At 36.5% G+C, this 18,427-nt stretch overlaps 1 protein-coding gene across 2 annotated transcripts in view; it reads right to left on the reverse strand.

Moving 5' to 3' along the window:
- LRRC2 (leucine rich repeat containing 2) overlaps positions 1-18,427 on the reverse strand; it is a 62,484-nt gene that overhangs the window by 11,508 nt on the left and 32,549 nt on the right. The gene's annotated exons all lie outside the window — the stretch shown is intronic.

Raw genomic sequence — 18,427 nt, forward strand, 5'->3', positions numbered from 1 at the left:
CAGAGTGACTCTTATAGATTGTTGCAGTGAGAGAACAGAGAAAACTGTTGTAACCTTTACACTCTGTTTACTTGGTGGTTTCAAATTATTGTCACAGTTCCAAGTCCCAAGCAAATATTTCATATTTTTCCTCACTCAGAACAATTTTCAACACAGCCGATACATTTATTTCAGCAAACTCTCTACAAGAGGAACCATATTAAAACAAGTCAGGCAGCTTATTCAAATAATATCCCACAGGCTTAAATGCCATCCAAACCCATACCCAAAGAAGAAAACCCACAGTCTCTAAAAATGGAGTGGCAGATTATTTTAACATATGCAGACACCACTCCTATTCCAAATTCCTAAACACTTTTCTTTCACGTGAAATTGCCTAGCATACTGAAACAACTTGGTAGCTTTAATACTAGGTGGTAAAATGGTATTTCTTCAACAGCAGAAACCAGTTTTATATGTTTTCCTGAAAGTGCTTTATTATGTTAAATATTAAAAGCAATATTAATATAGCAGTAGTATTTTTTGTAAGCAAAGATGTTTCTGCCATTTTTCATGTAGTATTGAAAATAAATTGTTTTAATACTTGTTTAGATCAGTTTGTATTCCCATAAAAATGCACTACCAAAATATAAGGCCGTGGACTCTTTTGACATAAAGTTTAGTTCAGTATGACACAGAATATATGGAGCCCTGATTATATTATGTAAGCTGCAAACCCTCAGTACTTGCTCTTTCAGGGTAATATTTTATAAAACCTGTCCATTTTATGTAGTATTTTGGAACCAAATGCAGTATTAAATCTGTCTCTGATGTGTTACCAACAAACACCTATAATATATAATGCATTGGAAATTATGGCATCTCTATGTTTCTGAAGAAAACCTTGTATATTTTATTTCTTCTTGAAGAACTGATAGATTTTTTGAATCTTTTTTCACATTTCATTTTCAAAAAAGCATGGCTAGCTTATCATTTTTACATTATAATTTTTTTTTTTTTTTTTTTTTTTTTTTTTTTTTTTTGTGCTTCTTATTGATTTTTGTTATTTTCCTCTATTACATGATTTTGAACCAATCAATATACAGGCTTTATGCAAGTTCCATTTTAAAATATAGCTGTATTTGGCAGTCCAGTTACCACAATCCACCTTCTGTGATCGTTACATTTAATCACTGTTATAATTTCTGTCGTATTTTGCTTATCCTAGTAATTTTGTTCATGTAAATATTCCAAATAATATTGTAGAACTTCGCTGCTTCTCTTTCCCCCTGACAATTAAACCTTCAGGTGAAAGAGAAGGACACCATGTCCTGGTCTGACCAAGTTATTTGTTTAATGAGTGTTTTCATTTCTGTTCAGCTTTTTGCCATGAGAGATATTTATCAATAATGTTGCAGGTAAATTTATAATGAGTTGCCTAGTACTTAGCACCAAATGATGAATAGATGTAAAGTCATATCAAGCCTTACCTCAAAAATACTGTAATTTTCAATTATATGTAAATATTCTGTGAGAGAGAAGGCATCCCATCAAAGTTAGTGCATGGCAAAAAAAAGAGAAGATTGACCTGGAAATGTTCATCAATACATTGCAACTGTGCCTTCGCCAATTTCACACTCAATGCATTCAATGAAAACTTATACTTCACTAGAATCAGGCTGTCCTGTATGTTGTCTTCCAAAATGCACAGATTGTCACTTAACATCTCATTAGCTTGCTGAAAACTGTATGTTATATATGAAAAAGGAGCACCCTGGGTGCAACTGCTCACTTCTATCTCATGCATTCAAACCAAATAGTTTTTCTTTCACAGAGTTTCAAGTGTAGCCTCTAGTGTTATCTTGTTGACATTTTTGGATAAAAGCACTGATAAAAGGAATCTTTAGAGGCAGAGGATATATTTCATGAAGATACACTTGTTTATTTGTAGCCCAGCCCACCACTGGACTTCCAAACTGGACTCTAAAACCTGAGGATGCAAAGGCATTTAACAGTCAGCCCAGCTTCTTAGTACTAGTTCAAACATTTTGTGACAAAACCCTCTAAAGCATTAAAATGCATGACTTCAAACAGCACTTCACTGGGTGATGATAAGCTAAATCCAAGAAATGTCTGTGAAAGCAAGTTTTCACTCAAATGTCATTATTCTCGTTTTTCAATGCTAAAATGCTAAATCTTTCACAGAGTTAATACACAAACAGACGTTGTTATTATGATGCTAAACTCTTTACTTGAGTTTAAAGTTCAGCATTATTCATATTCGCCTATGGAGCATTACCATCATCCAAACACCTAATGTTTAAAGTCTAACAAGGTAATAATAGCTATAATGATCTAAGCATAAAAAGCTCATAGAAAGGAACTTTGCTTTTTATTAGAGCAGTTTTTTTGCATAGACAAGCCTTTCATAACGTCTGAAAATAAGAAAGCTGGTTGCATATACAACATTCACAAATATATCAGGTACCTGATTATTCACAGGTGACTGAAGAAGCACACACCAATAAGAGCAGGACTATCTTAACACAGTTAAAATCCCCAAGAATGTGGATCGTGTGTTTAAACATCATGAGTCACATGCATGAAGTTAAGTAAGATTAATTGTTTTCTGGCATAAAGGCAAAACAAGTCTGCTGTCTCAAACCATGTATGTGGATTAGTTAAATTAAATTTTCGTAGTATTACTGCTGCAGCTACACACAAGTCTGCACATAACGTTGCACTTTGTCATCATATAGTTGTCTCATCTTCAAATCTCAAAAACTTGTAAACTAGAGAGACACATTAGAAGGGAAAATTAGGCTTTCCCAAAAGTCACTAATAAGTTTTTCATCAACAAAAATTGATCCAGCACCTCATTTGGTTGCATATTCTTCATATGCTTTAACTAAAACCATTAGAAGAAGACAAGTAGCAATGACAGTAGTACACAAGCATTAACTGGCCTCTCTGGAATGTCTGGATAAGAAGTGTCATTTGGAAATAAATACCAAAAGACTCTTTTAAAATACACTCTGTTCTTTCCCCAAGAGATGACCAAAAGTGCTTGCTTTCACAACAGCATAGAGACAAAGCAAAAAATTTCAGCTGCAAGTTGCAACAGTAACTGAAGAGGCACTATTCAAATGGGGCCACCTTAATTACAATTTGGACACACACAATAATTCTGTTTTGCCGTGATGATACACTAGTCTTGGAAGCTATTCTTCTGATACTAAAAACTGTCTATTAATTCTGAAACCCAGAGTAAATCACTATTTGCCAAAATGGGGCAAGGAGAAAATACCCAAAAGGGAAGGAAATTTTATTCTGTAAGAACTCAAAAAAAGATGCTATTAAACAAAGATGACATAAAAAATAGCTAATTGGATGATGGTTTCATTTGGCATCAATAAAATAGTAACCTTTTATTTGAAAGGAAAAATGTATTAAGGATATTTGAAGAGATGATATAAGACAACCAGCTAACAACATAGTACTGACAAAGAAAAATAAACAAGAAAAAACGTGTTTTCAGGTGAAACTAAGAAAATGGTCTTATGGCTTTGACCTATTATAGTAGAACTATGTTGATGACTGATGATGAAATCACTTATCCATACATGTGGTGATGGCCATGACAACATTTTTCTACATCAGAATGAACAGATGTAGTCTGATAAACCTGGAAACAATACTTTCATGGAATTTCAACCAGAAATCATCATGTTTGTGAATGCAACTTGGAGACAGAATATTGAGAGTAAAAAGAAATTCTGACTTCAACAGTAGACATCTGAAAGTTTGCAGGCTACTTCCTATGATACCAGAAATAAACACCTCCATGGGGTTTTTTTGCTTTACAAACAGAAATGGTAGAGCTTCTTTTTGCTTTGGCACAGAGTAATTTCACCAAAAATGCAAATGCACAAGATTCTTGACCATTGTGGTGCTGTGCACCAGAGCAGTTTGACGTATCATTAATTGGCTACAACGCAGGAGAACTCTGCAACTTAGCATTTATCTGTTCTGGAAAAAAGTTTTATAAAGAAAACCTCCACATTCAGGAAAGTCATAATGGAGATAAGCCTGGTTTGCACCCCATGACATATCTGGTCTGGAATTAGACCTTATCTAGATAAGCAAACTATCATCAAAATTATTTTTCTTTTAATGTCCCAGACTACATATGCATGACATTGATAATACACAAATGAAAACACTGTCAAAAGCTGAATATGAGCTTTGTGGCTTGCCGGGATTATAGCAAATTTTTTCTCTCTTCTCATCTTTTTCATAGTTCTACTACATAGCACATTTGTTGGGTTTTTTTACATATACTTTCTACTAGGTGGTAACCTAACTAGCAGGAAAATTCTGAGTTCATAATCACAAAGGCTTACATTCTTTCCATAGCATAACAATATTTCAAGGAGGTTTCATGTCTCACTCTGATACAAACATGTAAAAATTGGAAATACAGCTAATATCAGTAAAAGATTCAGATATGGCAGAGATCTTTTCCTGATCTTGACAAGAAAGTTGAGGAATGGCACATACGTGTTACAAACAGTGGACAGGTTTTTTGCATGAATAGGCATTTAGTTACTTTCTAAGAACTTGTTGCAACAAGGATCATGAGGCTATGATTTCTTCCAGTTTTTAGTGCTTCATTATTATTTTACACTACTCTATCCAGGTTGTGTCCACATAACCTGAGCATGTCCAACTAATCTAAGGTATTACATTATTACTTTTCTTACTAAGTTTCTACTAACAAAAATGTATGTGAATACCTGTTCATATAGTTACTTATGAAAGCTTCTAATGAAGCTAGGCTTTCATGACTCATTTTACAAGAAAAATTTTCAGACATGTGGCACAGACACTGGACACACTGAAGCTCCCCAGTAATACCACACAGACATGTAATCATATAATGGCCTTAGAGATCACCTAGTTCCAGCCCCTCTGCATAGTCAGGGACACCTCCCACTAGATCAGGCTGCTCAGGGCCCCATCCAACCTGGCCTTGAGCACTTTCAGGGAGGGGGCAGCCACAACTTCCTTGGGCAACCTTTTTTAGCATCTCACCACTCTCACAGGAAAGACTTTTTTCCTAATGTCTAGCCTAAATCTCCCCTCTTCAAGTCTGAAACCATTACCCCTTGTCCCTTCACTACACACCCATGCAAGAAGCCCTACCCCAGCTTTCTTGTAGGCTCCCTTCAGATACTGGAAAATATCTTTGGTATTGCCTCATGGATGAGAATAAAGCAAGCCTATAAGTCACCTGTTCTTTTTCAGAAAAAAAAAAAAAAAAAAAAAAAAAAAAAAAAAAAAATTTTTCTTGTTTGCTTGTTGTTTGGGCTTTGTTTTGGTTTGTTTTTTCCTTTCCTTATGCACTAATGAAGTGCTTGTTGAAACTGTCTTTTTAAAAAAATAAATAAATAAAAATTGCCACAATAGAAAACATCTGTCCGGGTTCCACAAAGCTATATATAGGTATTTCAGGCAAATGTCAGAAATTACATCAGAAGCACTTCCACCAACTTAGAGTATCTCGGAAAGAGATAAAAACAAATACAGCTGAAGGCTTGGTCCATAATGTTCCCTGAACTGATAGATTTTGTTCTATTTCTCACAAAGAAGGAAAAGATGTTTAACAGAATCAGTCATCTGGCCTGTCCATGCATACCTACTCAAAAGGTAAATTGTATAGAATCAGGTTTCATGGTACTGAAACAGTGTAAGATGAGACACATTTTACACTTTTTCTTCTACAACCTATATCAAAATAGTCATCTTCCAAACAAGTATTTTGCTACCCAGTCCCTTTCAGGTTGTGTACAACAACTTGTCTTTGTTTTGCGACACATTTCTGTTGGAGATATGTCTTCCTCTACTAATTTTGCACTCATAAAACCAAAAAACTTCTGCATATTTGTATGTATCGTGCAATGCCTGCTAAAATTTTCTGTGAACGTAACATTTTACTAATCCCTATGAAATACTATAAGCACACAGAAACATGAATATAACAAAGGAAATTATGACTGCTGAACAAATACTTAGAAGAAGTAACATTTATTATTAGCAACATACATCTAAAACTGCCAAAATTTACAACTGTAAATACAATCTAATATGGAGAAGTACAAGATAATACCAGAAAATTAACTACACCCACTTCTTACACTGATTGAACCCTGGGAAAATATGTATAGATTAAGAAAGTGACTGCATATAATTCTGTGAAAGTCAATATGCATTAATGCATTCAATATCCATTAATGTTCAAAAAAAGTGACTAAATAATTGGGTGTATATGTAATGTGACGTACAATAATTAACCCTAAAAAAATTTAGGGTTTAAATTACTTGCCAACAAATAAAATAATTGTCCACCTAGATACAAAGCACCATATTTCTTGTCAATTTTTTTCAAGGAAAAGTACAACAGTAGATGGTATTCAGAAAGTAAGAATAGTCATTAACAGCATGGAAGGACTTTATTATTTCTGTTAACTATTTGTTTTTCAGTAGTTATGAAAGACAAAAAGCTTTGGAAAGAATTAGAATAGTTGAGCAAGAAATGGTAAATTCATGGTGACTCTTCCTTCGCAACACATCAACAACATAAAAAAAAGCATTGCACTTCCTGAGAAAATGAAACTTCTATACCATTAGTCAATAGAATTTCAACAATTACATGTTTTTCAGTGTAGGAACTCTGCAGAATCCAAAGGAACCTGGCATTTACACTAATAATGAAAACATCTATTTTTATTGAACAGTTCAAGCAACCATGGTTCAGATTTTTTCACCCTCAGAACATGGCACGAACAGCTCACTGGTTTTCTAGTAGGTTAATACTGAAGACTTGTTTATTGGGATCTCAAAGATGAAAACTGATGAAAGTTGACTTAGCAGTGTATTACAATACTATGGTCATGACTGCCCGACCATGTAGACCTATAAATAAAGCTCTCTGATGCTATGCTGTAAAAACAGATATTGAGAGATGTCTCCTCTGCAGTTTTAGTATCATGCATTGCCAGGATAAGCAGATGGGAGAAGAGAAACTTATTGGCAAGAAGTCACTTACCAAGGTCAATAAATATGTCAGAGAATATATAATTCAGGATTCCTGATTTCTAATTTTGACACCCTAAGGGTCAATCCAGGTATGTATCAAGAAAAGTCTGATGCACTTATAAAGAGTTTCTTTTATTACGATAATTAGTGGGGATTTAAGTTGCTCTATATTTTGTATAATTTCCTAATTTCTTCCATGTTTTAATAAAAAAAAAAATTGTACTCCATCATTCTACAATTCTGAAGCCTCATTTTAGGTCCTTGAGTCTAGTCAACTTTTTTATTGTCTCTAATCAGCATTTCAAAGAGCATTTTGTATATAGAATCCTGTAGACTTGGAGCCAGCCAAAAATAAACCAAACACCAGCAACAAAGACAGAAAACAACAGTAAATCATGAAATGGCAATGCCCACCTGTGATCCTGACACATTTATCTTCTAAGTCATTGCAGCCTCTCTGCCAACATGATCACACAGGTTGGATATAACTTTGAACTGCTGAACTCTGTATTTCAAGATGAGACAAAATAATAGCCTCAAAAAAGCTTGGCAGTCAGTGTATACCACATGACAGGACTGCAGCTAGGAGTCATAGCTCTCTGTAGCAGCCTACCCATGAATAGCCCCCCCAGTCATGTAGCCATATAATCATGTATCATATATCAGGCATAGTCAGGGAAACTTATGTCACATTACCATAAAAATTCTTCACACAAAATCTACACATGAGTAAGTATTGACCATATATACACAGTATCCACACTGACCATGTCAACTGGTGCAGTCTCAAATTTTGCATGTAGGAATTTGGTAGACCAGGATTAATAGCATCAACTCAGAGAAGGCCAGAAAGCAATTGGTTGACGTGGCTGATGTGGCTAGAGTAACACAGATGATGGTGAAGCAAGCAAAACAAATTAAAAATACACAGTAAGAAAAAAACCTACCAGGGTAAATTTTATAAGGTACAAGATAAGCAGGAGCTGGGAAATTTTATTTCTACAAAGCTATGTTTACACTATAAAGCATGAAGTCACTTCAACCTTAGCTGTGTTTTTATTAACCATAAAATTACCTACTCCTTCTAAACTCCATGGTAGCAATCACTTCTATGACAAGCCACAAATATGAATTAGTCAGATAGCCTAAGCAGCAAGTAAAGAGACACCTGTTTTTTTAAAATTTGTTTTGAATTATCCAGCCACTGATTTCTTAACCTGAAACTCATCATGCTTTGTGCTGCACTTCAGAAGCATGACAGAGGCCCAAATCTGTGAGCTGGCACCTCTTCAATAATAAAAGCAGGAACCACTGTTTGTCCAGCACTGTTAGAGTAGAGAACTCTAGCACTGCATGACTCTACGTAAGACACACACAAAAAGAAAACCAAAACAGGATGATACCTGTTTTCAGTAGATGGGGCTGGGTATTATCTCTCTGCCCTTCCCACTGATCAATGATGATAAATAAAAATCATAGTCAGATTTACAAAGTGTTGTTTACAGCTGTGAAGGACTGTTGAATTAACTGTTTTAATTAGTTAGCAGCTGATAGGAGTATATTCAATAATAAATTAAATTAATTACCTTCAGTTAAACTTTGAAACTTTATTCTTCTTACAGACTAAATAATACGTCTCATTAGCTGCACATTATGGAATAACAAATACCTCTCTCTCTTCAACTACAACTCTCTTCTCTTCTTTCTAACTCTCATCCAACCATATATGTGGGCACTAAAGATGATGTTCTTTTAGGTAACATTTAAATATGATGGTTCTATCTATATGTTCTTCTCTCAACTTTTGTTCAGTAGTTATATAAAATCTGAGATTGTCTCACTGATGTACAGATGATATATAAAGGGGATTTTGAAAGCCTGTTTAACTATTGGACTCAGTGAGATTTTGAATCGTTTTCAGAGAAAACAGGGCAGGAAGAGTACTAAATATTTATTGCTACCACAGAATTCTTTTACTATGACATTCATGTTTTTTGTAAAAACATAGCTATGTTGTAGTGTTCACACTGTATCTGTATGGTCTTGTTGAGTCTTGCCTTCTATGTTAAGACTGCTTCTCTGTCATTCCCTACTATATAAAAAAAAAAAAAAAAAAAAAATCAGACCATGAGAGGTGATGCTACTTTTATTGAATTTATGAAATGTAAAGGAAAGGTCATTGGCACCAGAGCTTGTTTTTCTGCATGGATCAGTTCTCCAGTGAAGTGGGTCGTTATTATTAGCTGCTGACTTGCTCTGATAGTAGAGGGGTTTTTAAGTGATGGTCTATTAATTAGTAGCCTTTGGAAGCACAGTGTCAAGACATAGATCAACTGACATCTTTCTGTACCTAACTGCATAATACAGTTTCCTAACATAGACCCATGGCTTTCTTTAGCCCCTTGTCAATTAGAATATTTATGAGAGGTCCTGCATCAATAAAGCCTCCGTGTATCTCCTCTGTCACCTAACACCTTTGCACCTGCTCTTTTGGGTTTCACACCCCTCCTGCTATGTTTGATGTTTCAGCTTCTACCAGTTTCATAAAGCAGCTGTTGCTTTGCATGGATTGACAGCACTCTGGCCAACTGTGCCAGAAAGCAGCTTGTCATGAGCACTAAGCTCATTCAAAGAGAACACAAATACTATGTAAAGAAGTAAAGAAGGACAAGACAATCCTGTTTAACAAAAACGTGCTCAAGCCAAGCAATTGGAAAAACATTTTTGAGACTGTGAAATGTACTTACAGAAATGCTGGTCTGATTAAAGTCAACTGGAATTTCGCCAGTGATTTAAAACGGAGCATTTCACAAGAGGTTAGCTTAATGCTGCTGTCTTCTCCTTACCAAGTTAAACCCTTTAGTTCACCGTTCCTTTCCACTTTTTTGTCTCCAAAACTCCATAGAAATAAAATTCAGTTTTTAAAAAATCCAATACTTGACTCCCTTGTAACCTCCAAAAATCCTACAAGGTGAAAATTTTACAGGTCCTTTATAATTCCATTGAAAGGAAAAAGGAGCCAAGGGTGCATTACTCTAGTATCCAGCTAGCAAAAGCCCATGGAAATTAATGTCCTCTACTTTCCTCAAATGTGTTTTTCATATTATAATCATTACATACATTTAAAATTTTTGCAAGAGAAAGAAGCAGATTTGGAAGTGTTCATTTAATACTTCTTCTGAGACTGCTCATGTCCCACACGTAAACCTAGCAAAGGATTTGGGAGGAATGAACCACAGAACACAAAGACAAAATTACATGGGAATGCCCAGTGGGGCCATGTTTGAAGTCTTTCCACACGGGCAAAGAGCTTCTACCTCTGGTCTTCCTGCTAAACATTTTACTCTGCTGAATTGAATTGGTTGAGAAACAGAACTAGAAAAAAAGAGTCTGAAAACTTTCCAGCTATTACATACCCATTTCATAAAACCTTTGAAATTGAATCAATGTATAAAAATTATGTATGCCTATTCTGGATACTACTGTGTTTGAAAATTTTAGCAGACTAATGCAAGCATGTAATGAATCACTAATTATATCATATTTTGGTTTTTATTGGCATACATGTAAACATTACTAAGAAATGCAAGAGAAAACTAATTATTATTATATTCCTTATAAAAGGAGCAGGGGCATTATTATTATATTCCCTACAAAAGTGCAAAAGAAGCAGAACAAAGCAGACATATCTTTTTGGGCATTTTCCATAGAGCACCAGAGTTCTTGATACCCAGATGTAAAAAATCAGGCAGGGAAGTCAAGAGACTGGCCTGGATGAGTGGAGACTTGTTGGTCAGACCAAAGGGCAAGAAGGAACTGCACAGGCAGCAGGAGCAGAGACAAGTATCCTGGGAAAAGAACAGGGGTACTGTCCACTTTTGTAAGGATGGGATCAGGAAGGCCAAGGTGTGGCTGGAGCTGAACTTGGTAAGGGATGCAGGGAGTAATAAAGGCTTCTACAGGTGTGTCAGTCAGAAAAAGGAAGGTCAAAGGAACCATTGCCACTCTGATGAACATGACTGGCAAGCTGATTAGAGTGGATGAAAAAAAGGCTGAGGTACTCAACAACTTTTTTGCTTCAGTCTTCCCTAGTAAAAGATCAGGTTCATGACCACCCAAAGAAATGTGAACATTCATAACACTACAGAACATGATGAGACACATCCCAGAGCCCTGAGGGAACAGGCAGAGGCAGTTGCCAGGCCGCTCTATCTGATTTTTAAAAGTCGTGGCAGTCAGGTGAAGTCCCTGGTGACTGGAAAAAGGGAAACGTTGCACCAATTTTTAAAAAGGGTAGAAAGACAAAAACTGGGAGCTAGTGACCTGTCAGCCTCACTTCATTGCCTAGGAGAATCATGAAACAGATCCTTCTAGAAGACATGCTAAAGCACATGGAGGACAGGGAGGTGATTCAACAGAGCCAGCACAGCTCCATCAAGAGCAAGTCCTGCCTGACCAACCTAGTGCCCTTCTATGATGGAGTGTCTACATCATTGGTTGGGGGAAGATCTCTGCGTGTCATGTCTCTGGACTCCTGTAAAGCTTTTAACACACTTCCCCACAACCTCCTTCTCTCTTAACTGGAGACATAAAGATTTGATGGATGTATTTTTTGATAGATGGGGAAGAGTGGTGATGGATGGGATGAGTGATGTCCCTCCAGGGAACCATATTAGGACCAGCACTGTTTTAATATCTTCATTAGGGACATATAGACAGTGGGATCAAGTGTGCACTCAGCAAGTTTACAGGTGACAGCAAGCTCAGTGGTGTGGTTGACATGACTGAGGGACAGGAGACTATCCAGAGGGACCTCAGCAAGCTCAAGTCCAACGAGGCCCAGTGTAAGGTTCTGCACATAGATCTGGACGATCCTCAATAGCAGTACAGGCTGGGGATGAAGAGGGTGAGAGCAGCTCTGTGGAGAAGATCTTGGGAGTACAGGTGGATGAAAAGCTGGCATTGTTTGCTGGCAGCCAAGAAAAGCAACCATATCCTGGCCTGCAACAAAAAAGTGTGGCCAGCAGCTCAAGGGAATTAATTCATCCCTTTTGCTCTACTCCTGTGACAGCCCACCTGGAGAGCTGGGTTCAGCTCTGGAGTTGTCAGCACAGGAAATACATGGGCCTGTTGGACTGGGTCCAGAGAAGGGCCACAGAGATGATCAGAGGATTGAACTCCTGTCCCATGAGGGGAGGCTGAGACAATTGGTGTTGATAAGCCTAGAGGCAAGAAGGGTCCAGGGAAACACTATTGTAGCCTTTCAGTGTTTAAAGAGGTTTATAAGAATGATGGCGACAGACTTTTCAGTGGGACCTGAAAGTGGGACAGATAAGACAAGGGTAATTTTTTTTAAGTAAAAAAGGGTAGATTTAAACTATATATAAAATTTTTTTTTTCTTTTTTTTTACAATGAGGATGATGAAAAATTGGAAGGAGTTTACCAGAGTTTGTAGATACCCAATCCCTAGACACAATCAAGGTGAGCTGAATGGGCCTCTGAACAGCCTTGTCCAGTGGAAGATGTCCATGGCACAGGGACTGGACTATATGACCTTTATATGTCCCTCCCAAGTAAAACTATTCTATGATTTTATAATTTACAGATCTCCCCAGGACTTACTTATACCAGGACTTAGCTGAAACTTTCCATGCATCAGAAACACAAACGAAGATTTTAATTGACCTATTGGAAACAGTGTGCTAAAACAGACAGAAAGCATACCCTTGACATTTTTCTGAACTTCAAGGACTGGTTTATAAAGGATCGACATAGAAAGCAGGCATAAATACATATATTTTTTCTTTGACTAAGTCTTCATGTGCTGTGACAACCCCTGTCTCATTCCTTCACTTTGCACTACCCAGATCTCACACAGAATACAGAAAACATTTCAGATCACTTGCTGGGACTGTTCAGATGTGGTACTGAACACTGCTCAAAGCAGAATGGCTCTGCAAAACTTCTTTTACATTTATTATCATTATAGAGACATCTATCTCTATTTCTTTCTTGCTGCTGTCAGTCTGGAGTGACTTTCCTGTCCTGTAACTGACACCATGTGCCATCCCAGACTGTAGAGATCAGAAAATGATAATTTCTTCTCTCTCATCTCATTAAACTTCTTCCAAGTCACATATATATATATCCTGCTGGCTCATACAGCATTATTAGCAGTAGTTTATAGTATGGAAGAAGAATTGGTCCTCAAAATAGCGAAGTTATATCTCTGAAATATGAGCACAAAGCAGGTATTGTGCCACTCACAAGAAATGTTAATTAAGTGATTCAGTAAATAACTGTAGAAAGCAATATTTTCTGAATTAAATACACCACAAAATAAGGCCAGAGCAGGTTTTTTTAAGAAAACCTATTTCAGAAACACATTTATGATGTCATTTATATTTCTAGGAAAGCCAATTAATTGCATAACATTTATGCAGACAGCAATAGGAACTCTCCAACAGTTAAAATACAAATAGCAGCATCATACTCATTCTTAAATTCACATAGAGAAGGTACAAAAAGTTCAGAAACAAAATTCATTCATTCATCCTTTTCCTTCTCTCTATAGCTCCATATATATGGTACCCAGTATAATCTCACTATGCTAGGTGAGGGACTAGCACAGTAACATACAGGCCATGCCTTTCCTGAACATATTACCTAGAGGAACAAATTCACCTTCACAGAAGAGTCTTACAAGCTATAGTGATACACATACTATATGTATCATCTCAGAGAAGATTGTGACCTAGACTTCACAGTGCACCTTCTTGGGCTGAGCCTGGTTACTGAGGTCTAGACATATCTATTACATAAATGTAATGCCACATAGGTTGCCCTCTCTAACATTTACATTTTATTTCAGTTTATACTTTCTTTGATGTCCAGAGATGGACATTCTTAACCTAAAAATTTGTCCATAATGGATTTAAATTCAACTGCAGATTCATAAGCCTTCTTTCCAAAGGGCTTACTTGGCAACTAATACTGATCTATTATGGACGTTAAACAGAACATTTCAACATCTAAAAATGATGGACATACAACATTAGAAGAGATAAAAACAGTTTTAAAATAGGCATTGAATCAGTTTGTTCTTCCTTAGGCATATTATGGAATTATATAAAATCCTAAACCTTCCTAAAGTAAAAAATCATGTTTATTTTTTTAATGGAGCATGAGATTATCTCATTTTGAGATTCAGAGAGGTGACTTACAGCATGCTGCAAGTGGTCTTTGAAAACAGGGGAAAGCCTTCTACAATAAATGAACTAACAAGTTATCAGCATGCTTGCCTCCTGATGTTATGGCACAACATGTGTCACTAAAGAGCATGGCTCCAAAGCACACTCAAATAGAAATTCTGACACAAGTCCAGATACCACATATAAGTGTTCCTAGTAGACTGATACATACGATCCATGAAACAGACCTCATTAGACCAATAAGAAAGAGATGATTTGGGGTATATTTTTTCCCACACAATGGAAAATGTGGGTACCAGATATTCAATCCATTAGAGAATAAAGATCCAAAGGATTTTAGATGTGCTGGACCATCTCAATCATAACCTATTTCAGCTTAAAACAGCTGAATTAAAAATGAAATTTGTAGATTAAGAAGGCAAGAAGTAGTCAGTATACATGCTGGAAACCTATTTAACAACTCTCCTTTACTTGTGAAGTAGTACAAAATAAAGGTGCTTAGCACCTTGTCCTTCCTGAAGTTTCCTTCTTCTCAAAACAAGTTAAGTGAACTAACAGGCACCATAATAGTCTGTGAACTTCTTATTTGTCTGGCTAACAAATACAGGAGCAGAAACATTCCAGAAAAAAATTATACATATATATGTTAGCTGTCTGCACAATTTAGAAACTTTTGTTCAAAATGGTATCTGGTGGCATTGTTTGGTTTTATGTAATAAACCACCTTCTACCACTTCTGCAATTACAGTCATGGTTTTATTCTCCATAGCATTCAGATTTCTCCCCATGAATTACCTCATAATGTAATATTTTGTGTGTATTTAAAGAAAAAAAATAAAAACAAAAAAATCAAACAAAAACCCTACTGTTCTCCTAAATAAATGTTCTCAACTAAATAACCAAGTAAACTAAAAGCTCCAAGTTATTCTGGAATTTTTGCACCTGTCATAAAGACAATGGATACACAGGGAACAGGAGGACTGATTCCTGAAGATGTTATTCAGCCTCAAAGTTCTGATGATCTCATAAACCTTTATGTGTCTGTCAAAAATTCTTGACTGAATTACAGGCATGTTATCAATCTCTTTGCACCTATTTTCATGCATGTTATCACTGAGTGTCTGGCCATTATCCTATGTACAAAACCAAGCTACAATTACACTTTGATCATTTCTACTTTGCTGAAGTGCCTTTACTCCTGTCAGATTTGTTTTACACAGGAGACTACTGTTGCTGTTCTCATGCATTTCTTTAACTTTCCCCGAAGAAACTTCTAAAATGAAACAAAAATTGCTCTTCCTAAAAGATGATAATCAGAAACCATTTTTAGCAATTCTCTATCTTATTCTGTGTATCAGTTGCCAAGCTTTCTCTTTTTTTTTCATAATATCATAAAGGGATCCCATCCATCTACCAAACAGAGTTGACATGCTACTTGCTCAATTGCACTCTTCAGTTCCCAGAACATGCAGCAAAGGAGATTGATGACCAACCCCTGTCAGCATTTCATTGGATTCATCAATGTTAGCAATAACTGTTTTACATAAATGTTGTCTATGCTATGCAACTTGGAAACATAAATCCTGTATTTGGTGTCCACAACAAGATGCTGGCAGCACGTGAGTTGCAGGCTGGCCTCTGCAGGAAGAGATGAGGAACTGCCTCGTGCCAGACAGAGTTCATTCAAGCAGACACCAGTGAACACATCACAGGACACATCCAAGTCCCTCAGCCAAGTGCAATGTGCAGCTCTAAAAATTTTTTAGGAAAGGTAAAAAAGCATCAAAGTCATAGAGAATAAAAAGAAAAAGAGCAGTGGTATTACCAATCTCCATGAATGATGATGATGAGGACTTCCATGGTGGAAAAGATCTCCACACCATGGCTTATGGAAGACCCACACTGTTGCAGATAGATATTCCTGAAGAAGCCCACAGAAAATCCATCCTGGAGCAGAGGAAAAATGTGGAATAGGACAAACAGCTAGAGGTACCTAGCCTCAGGACTCACAGAGAAGTCTGGAGTGAAGGAGTGAAGTTGACTTTGAGAGGGGTGGAAAGATGTTAATTTAATACCTTTTTTCTCACTACCCAAATTTACATAGGGAAAAATTAAATTAGTCTCCCCAGATACAGTCTGGTTTACCTACAGCAGTAAATGGTAAACATCTTCCTGTCTTTTTTCTCATCCCATGAGTTTTCTTACCTTTTTTCTTCTGATGTCATGCTGAGGGGGAGGGATTGAGCAAATGAGTGGACATTCAGCTACTGGTCCAGGCAAGGCCACCACAACACTTCACAGTGACTTTCTGTTTTCCCCTTTTAGACTGTTCAGACTAACTCAATATTTTAATTCATTAAATAGTTACCTACCAGCAACTTCTGCTTTTTGCCCATCTGAGAACCAAACATCAGATACTGATGCAATTGCTCTGAATGACATCAGGTAAATTGAATGCAGTAAAAGCCAAACACTTTGCAGCATTTTAAATCATTTGACAAATGTGTTCTCTAAATTTTATGTTCAGCTTCCAAAGCTGCCCTTGAAATGTTGATTCTGGGAAACTAATTTTATAAACTGAAGAGGAGTTTTGTATACCCTGCCTCCCAGGTCACTGCAAGTATAAATTAAGGGCTGGCCTCCAGAAAAACAAGGAAACATAATAGAAAATGCCAGTATTTCAATTTTTGAGATTTTAGACCACTGCTGACAAGACATTCCTTCCAGTTTTGGCTGTTATATAAAGTCATTCACACAGCTCCAAATTTATTTCTGTAGATTGTAAATGTACCATTACCCAGTAGACTACACTGAGTTCTAGTGGCTTTCAGTCCCACTGGATAAGAGACTGTCAGAAGGGAACAAAATTTTCAAGCTGTCCAAGAGAAATGATGGAATTTTAGGACTCAGCCCTGGAAAGACTTCCATTCGCAGTTTAGCTTACATGCAAAGGGTACACATAAAGTGTAGACATGGATATGCCTTTACACTACAAGGCATTTATAAACAACTGGGAATATATTAATTGATTTTAATGTAACAAAGATTGGAGCTAAATTCACTATTCTCATCCACATGTTTGAAAATAATTACTTTTCCTAGATGCTTTTAATCAATTCTATTGCCTTTCAGGATCTATTTTCTGATTTCACTATGGTTCCTTTTTACCAATAAGTTTTATCTGGCTTATGCCCTATCTTTGTTTTCTGGAGGAGTTTATAACAGTGTTTACTTATGATGAAAACTTCATGTTCACCCTTTGTTTCCATTTCCTTCACATAATTCCTTAATAATTGATTTCAGATAAACTACCTTACAGGGAAAAGTCAGAAGGAGAGTTTAATTGCTGTTTGTGTTTCTTCAGAACAGAACACAACCATGGCCAAACCAGGTCCCACATGACTTTATCCCACTGCAACTTCACCTTTAAATCACCTGTTACACATTTAGAGAAAAAGTAGGAATCAATAAAGAGCCTGAGGTTTCTCCCTAAAGCTCCACCCACTTATCATCCAGGAATCAAGATATTAAGAACCTGCAAAACACAGGTGGCATCTGAAACTAGAGAGCCACCAGCCACTGGTTTAATTTCTTTATGAACAGTAAGTCTCAGAGCAACTGTGGCAGAGTGCAGTTCCGCATCTAACACAAGAAACAATGTTGACGCATGCCTGGGAGTCCTTTCCTCAATCTTCATTATATATTCATGTGGTGCCTCACATATAATATCCCTTTCAGAGAGATATTTACGCTCACAGCAACATGCAGTGTTGTTTATAGACCTCTCCATACTCTTTTGAAAGGAAAACAGGCACTGGGAACAAAGGAAGATTAGTGTGTGAATTTGGCTGCCAAGATGCACTTTACTTTCACAGAAAATAGTTATCTGCAACCCTCTTCTTATCAAAACTAGTCAAATGCCCATTGGGATCATGTCCTCCTTCATATGTCAGAATAAATACAAACCAAATTTAGTTGTTTGAAAGCCAAAACAAAGAAGTTTTGTTCCATTTAAGTGCTGTTAAGGCATTTTCAGTGATATTACTACTAGAACATTATTGCTAAAAGCTGCAAGGAGTCCCATTTTATCTGTTAAGAAAAAATTTTAAGACTGTGATAAAATACCTTATAATCCAAA

This window comes from Heliangelus exortis, chromosome Z, assembly GCF_036169615.1.
Source record: "Heliangelus exortis chromosome Z, bHelExo1.hap1, whole genome shotgun sequence".
Classification (NCBI taxonomy): Eukaryota; Metazoa; Chordata; class Aves; order Apodiformes; family Trochilidae; genus Heliangelus; species Heliangelus exortis.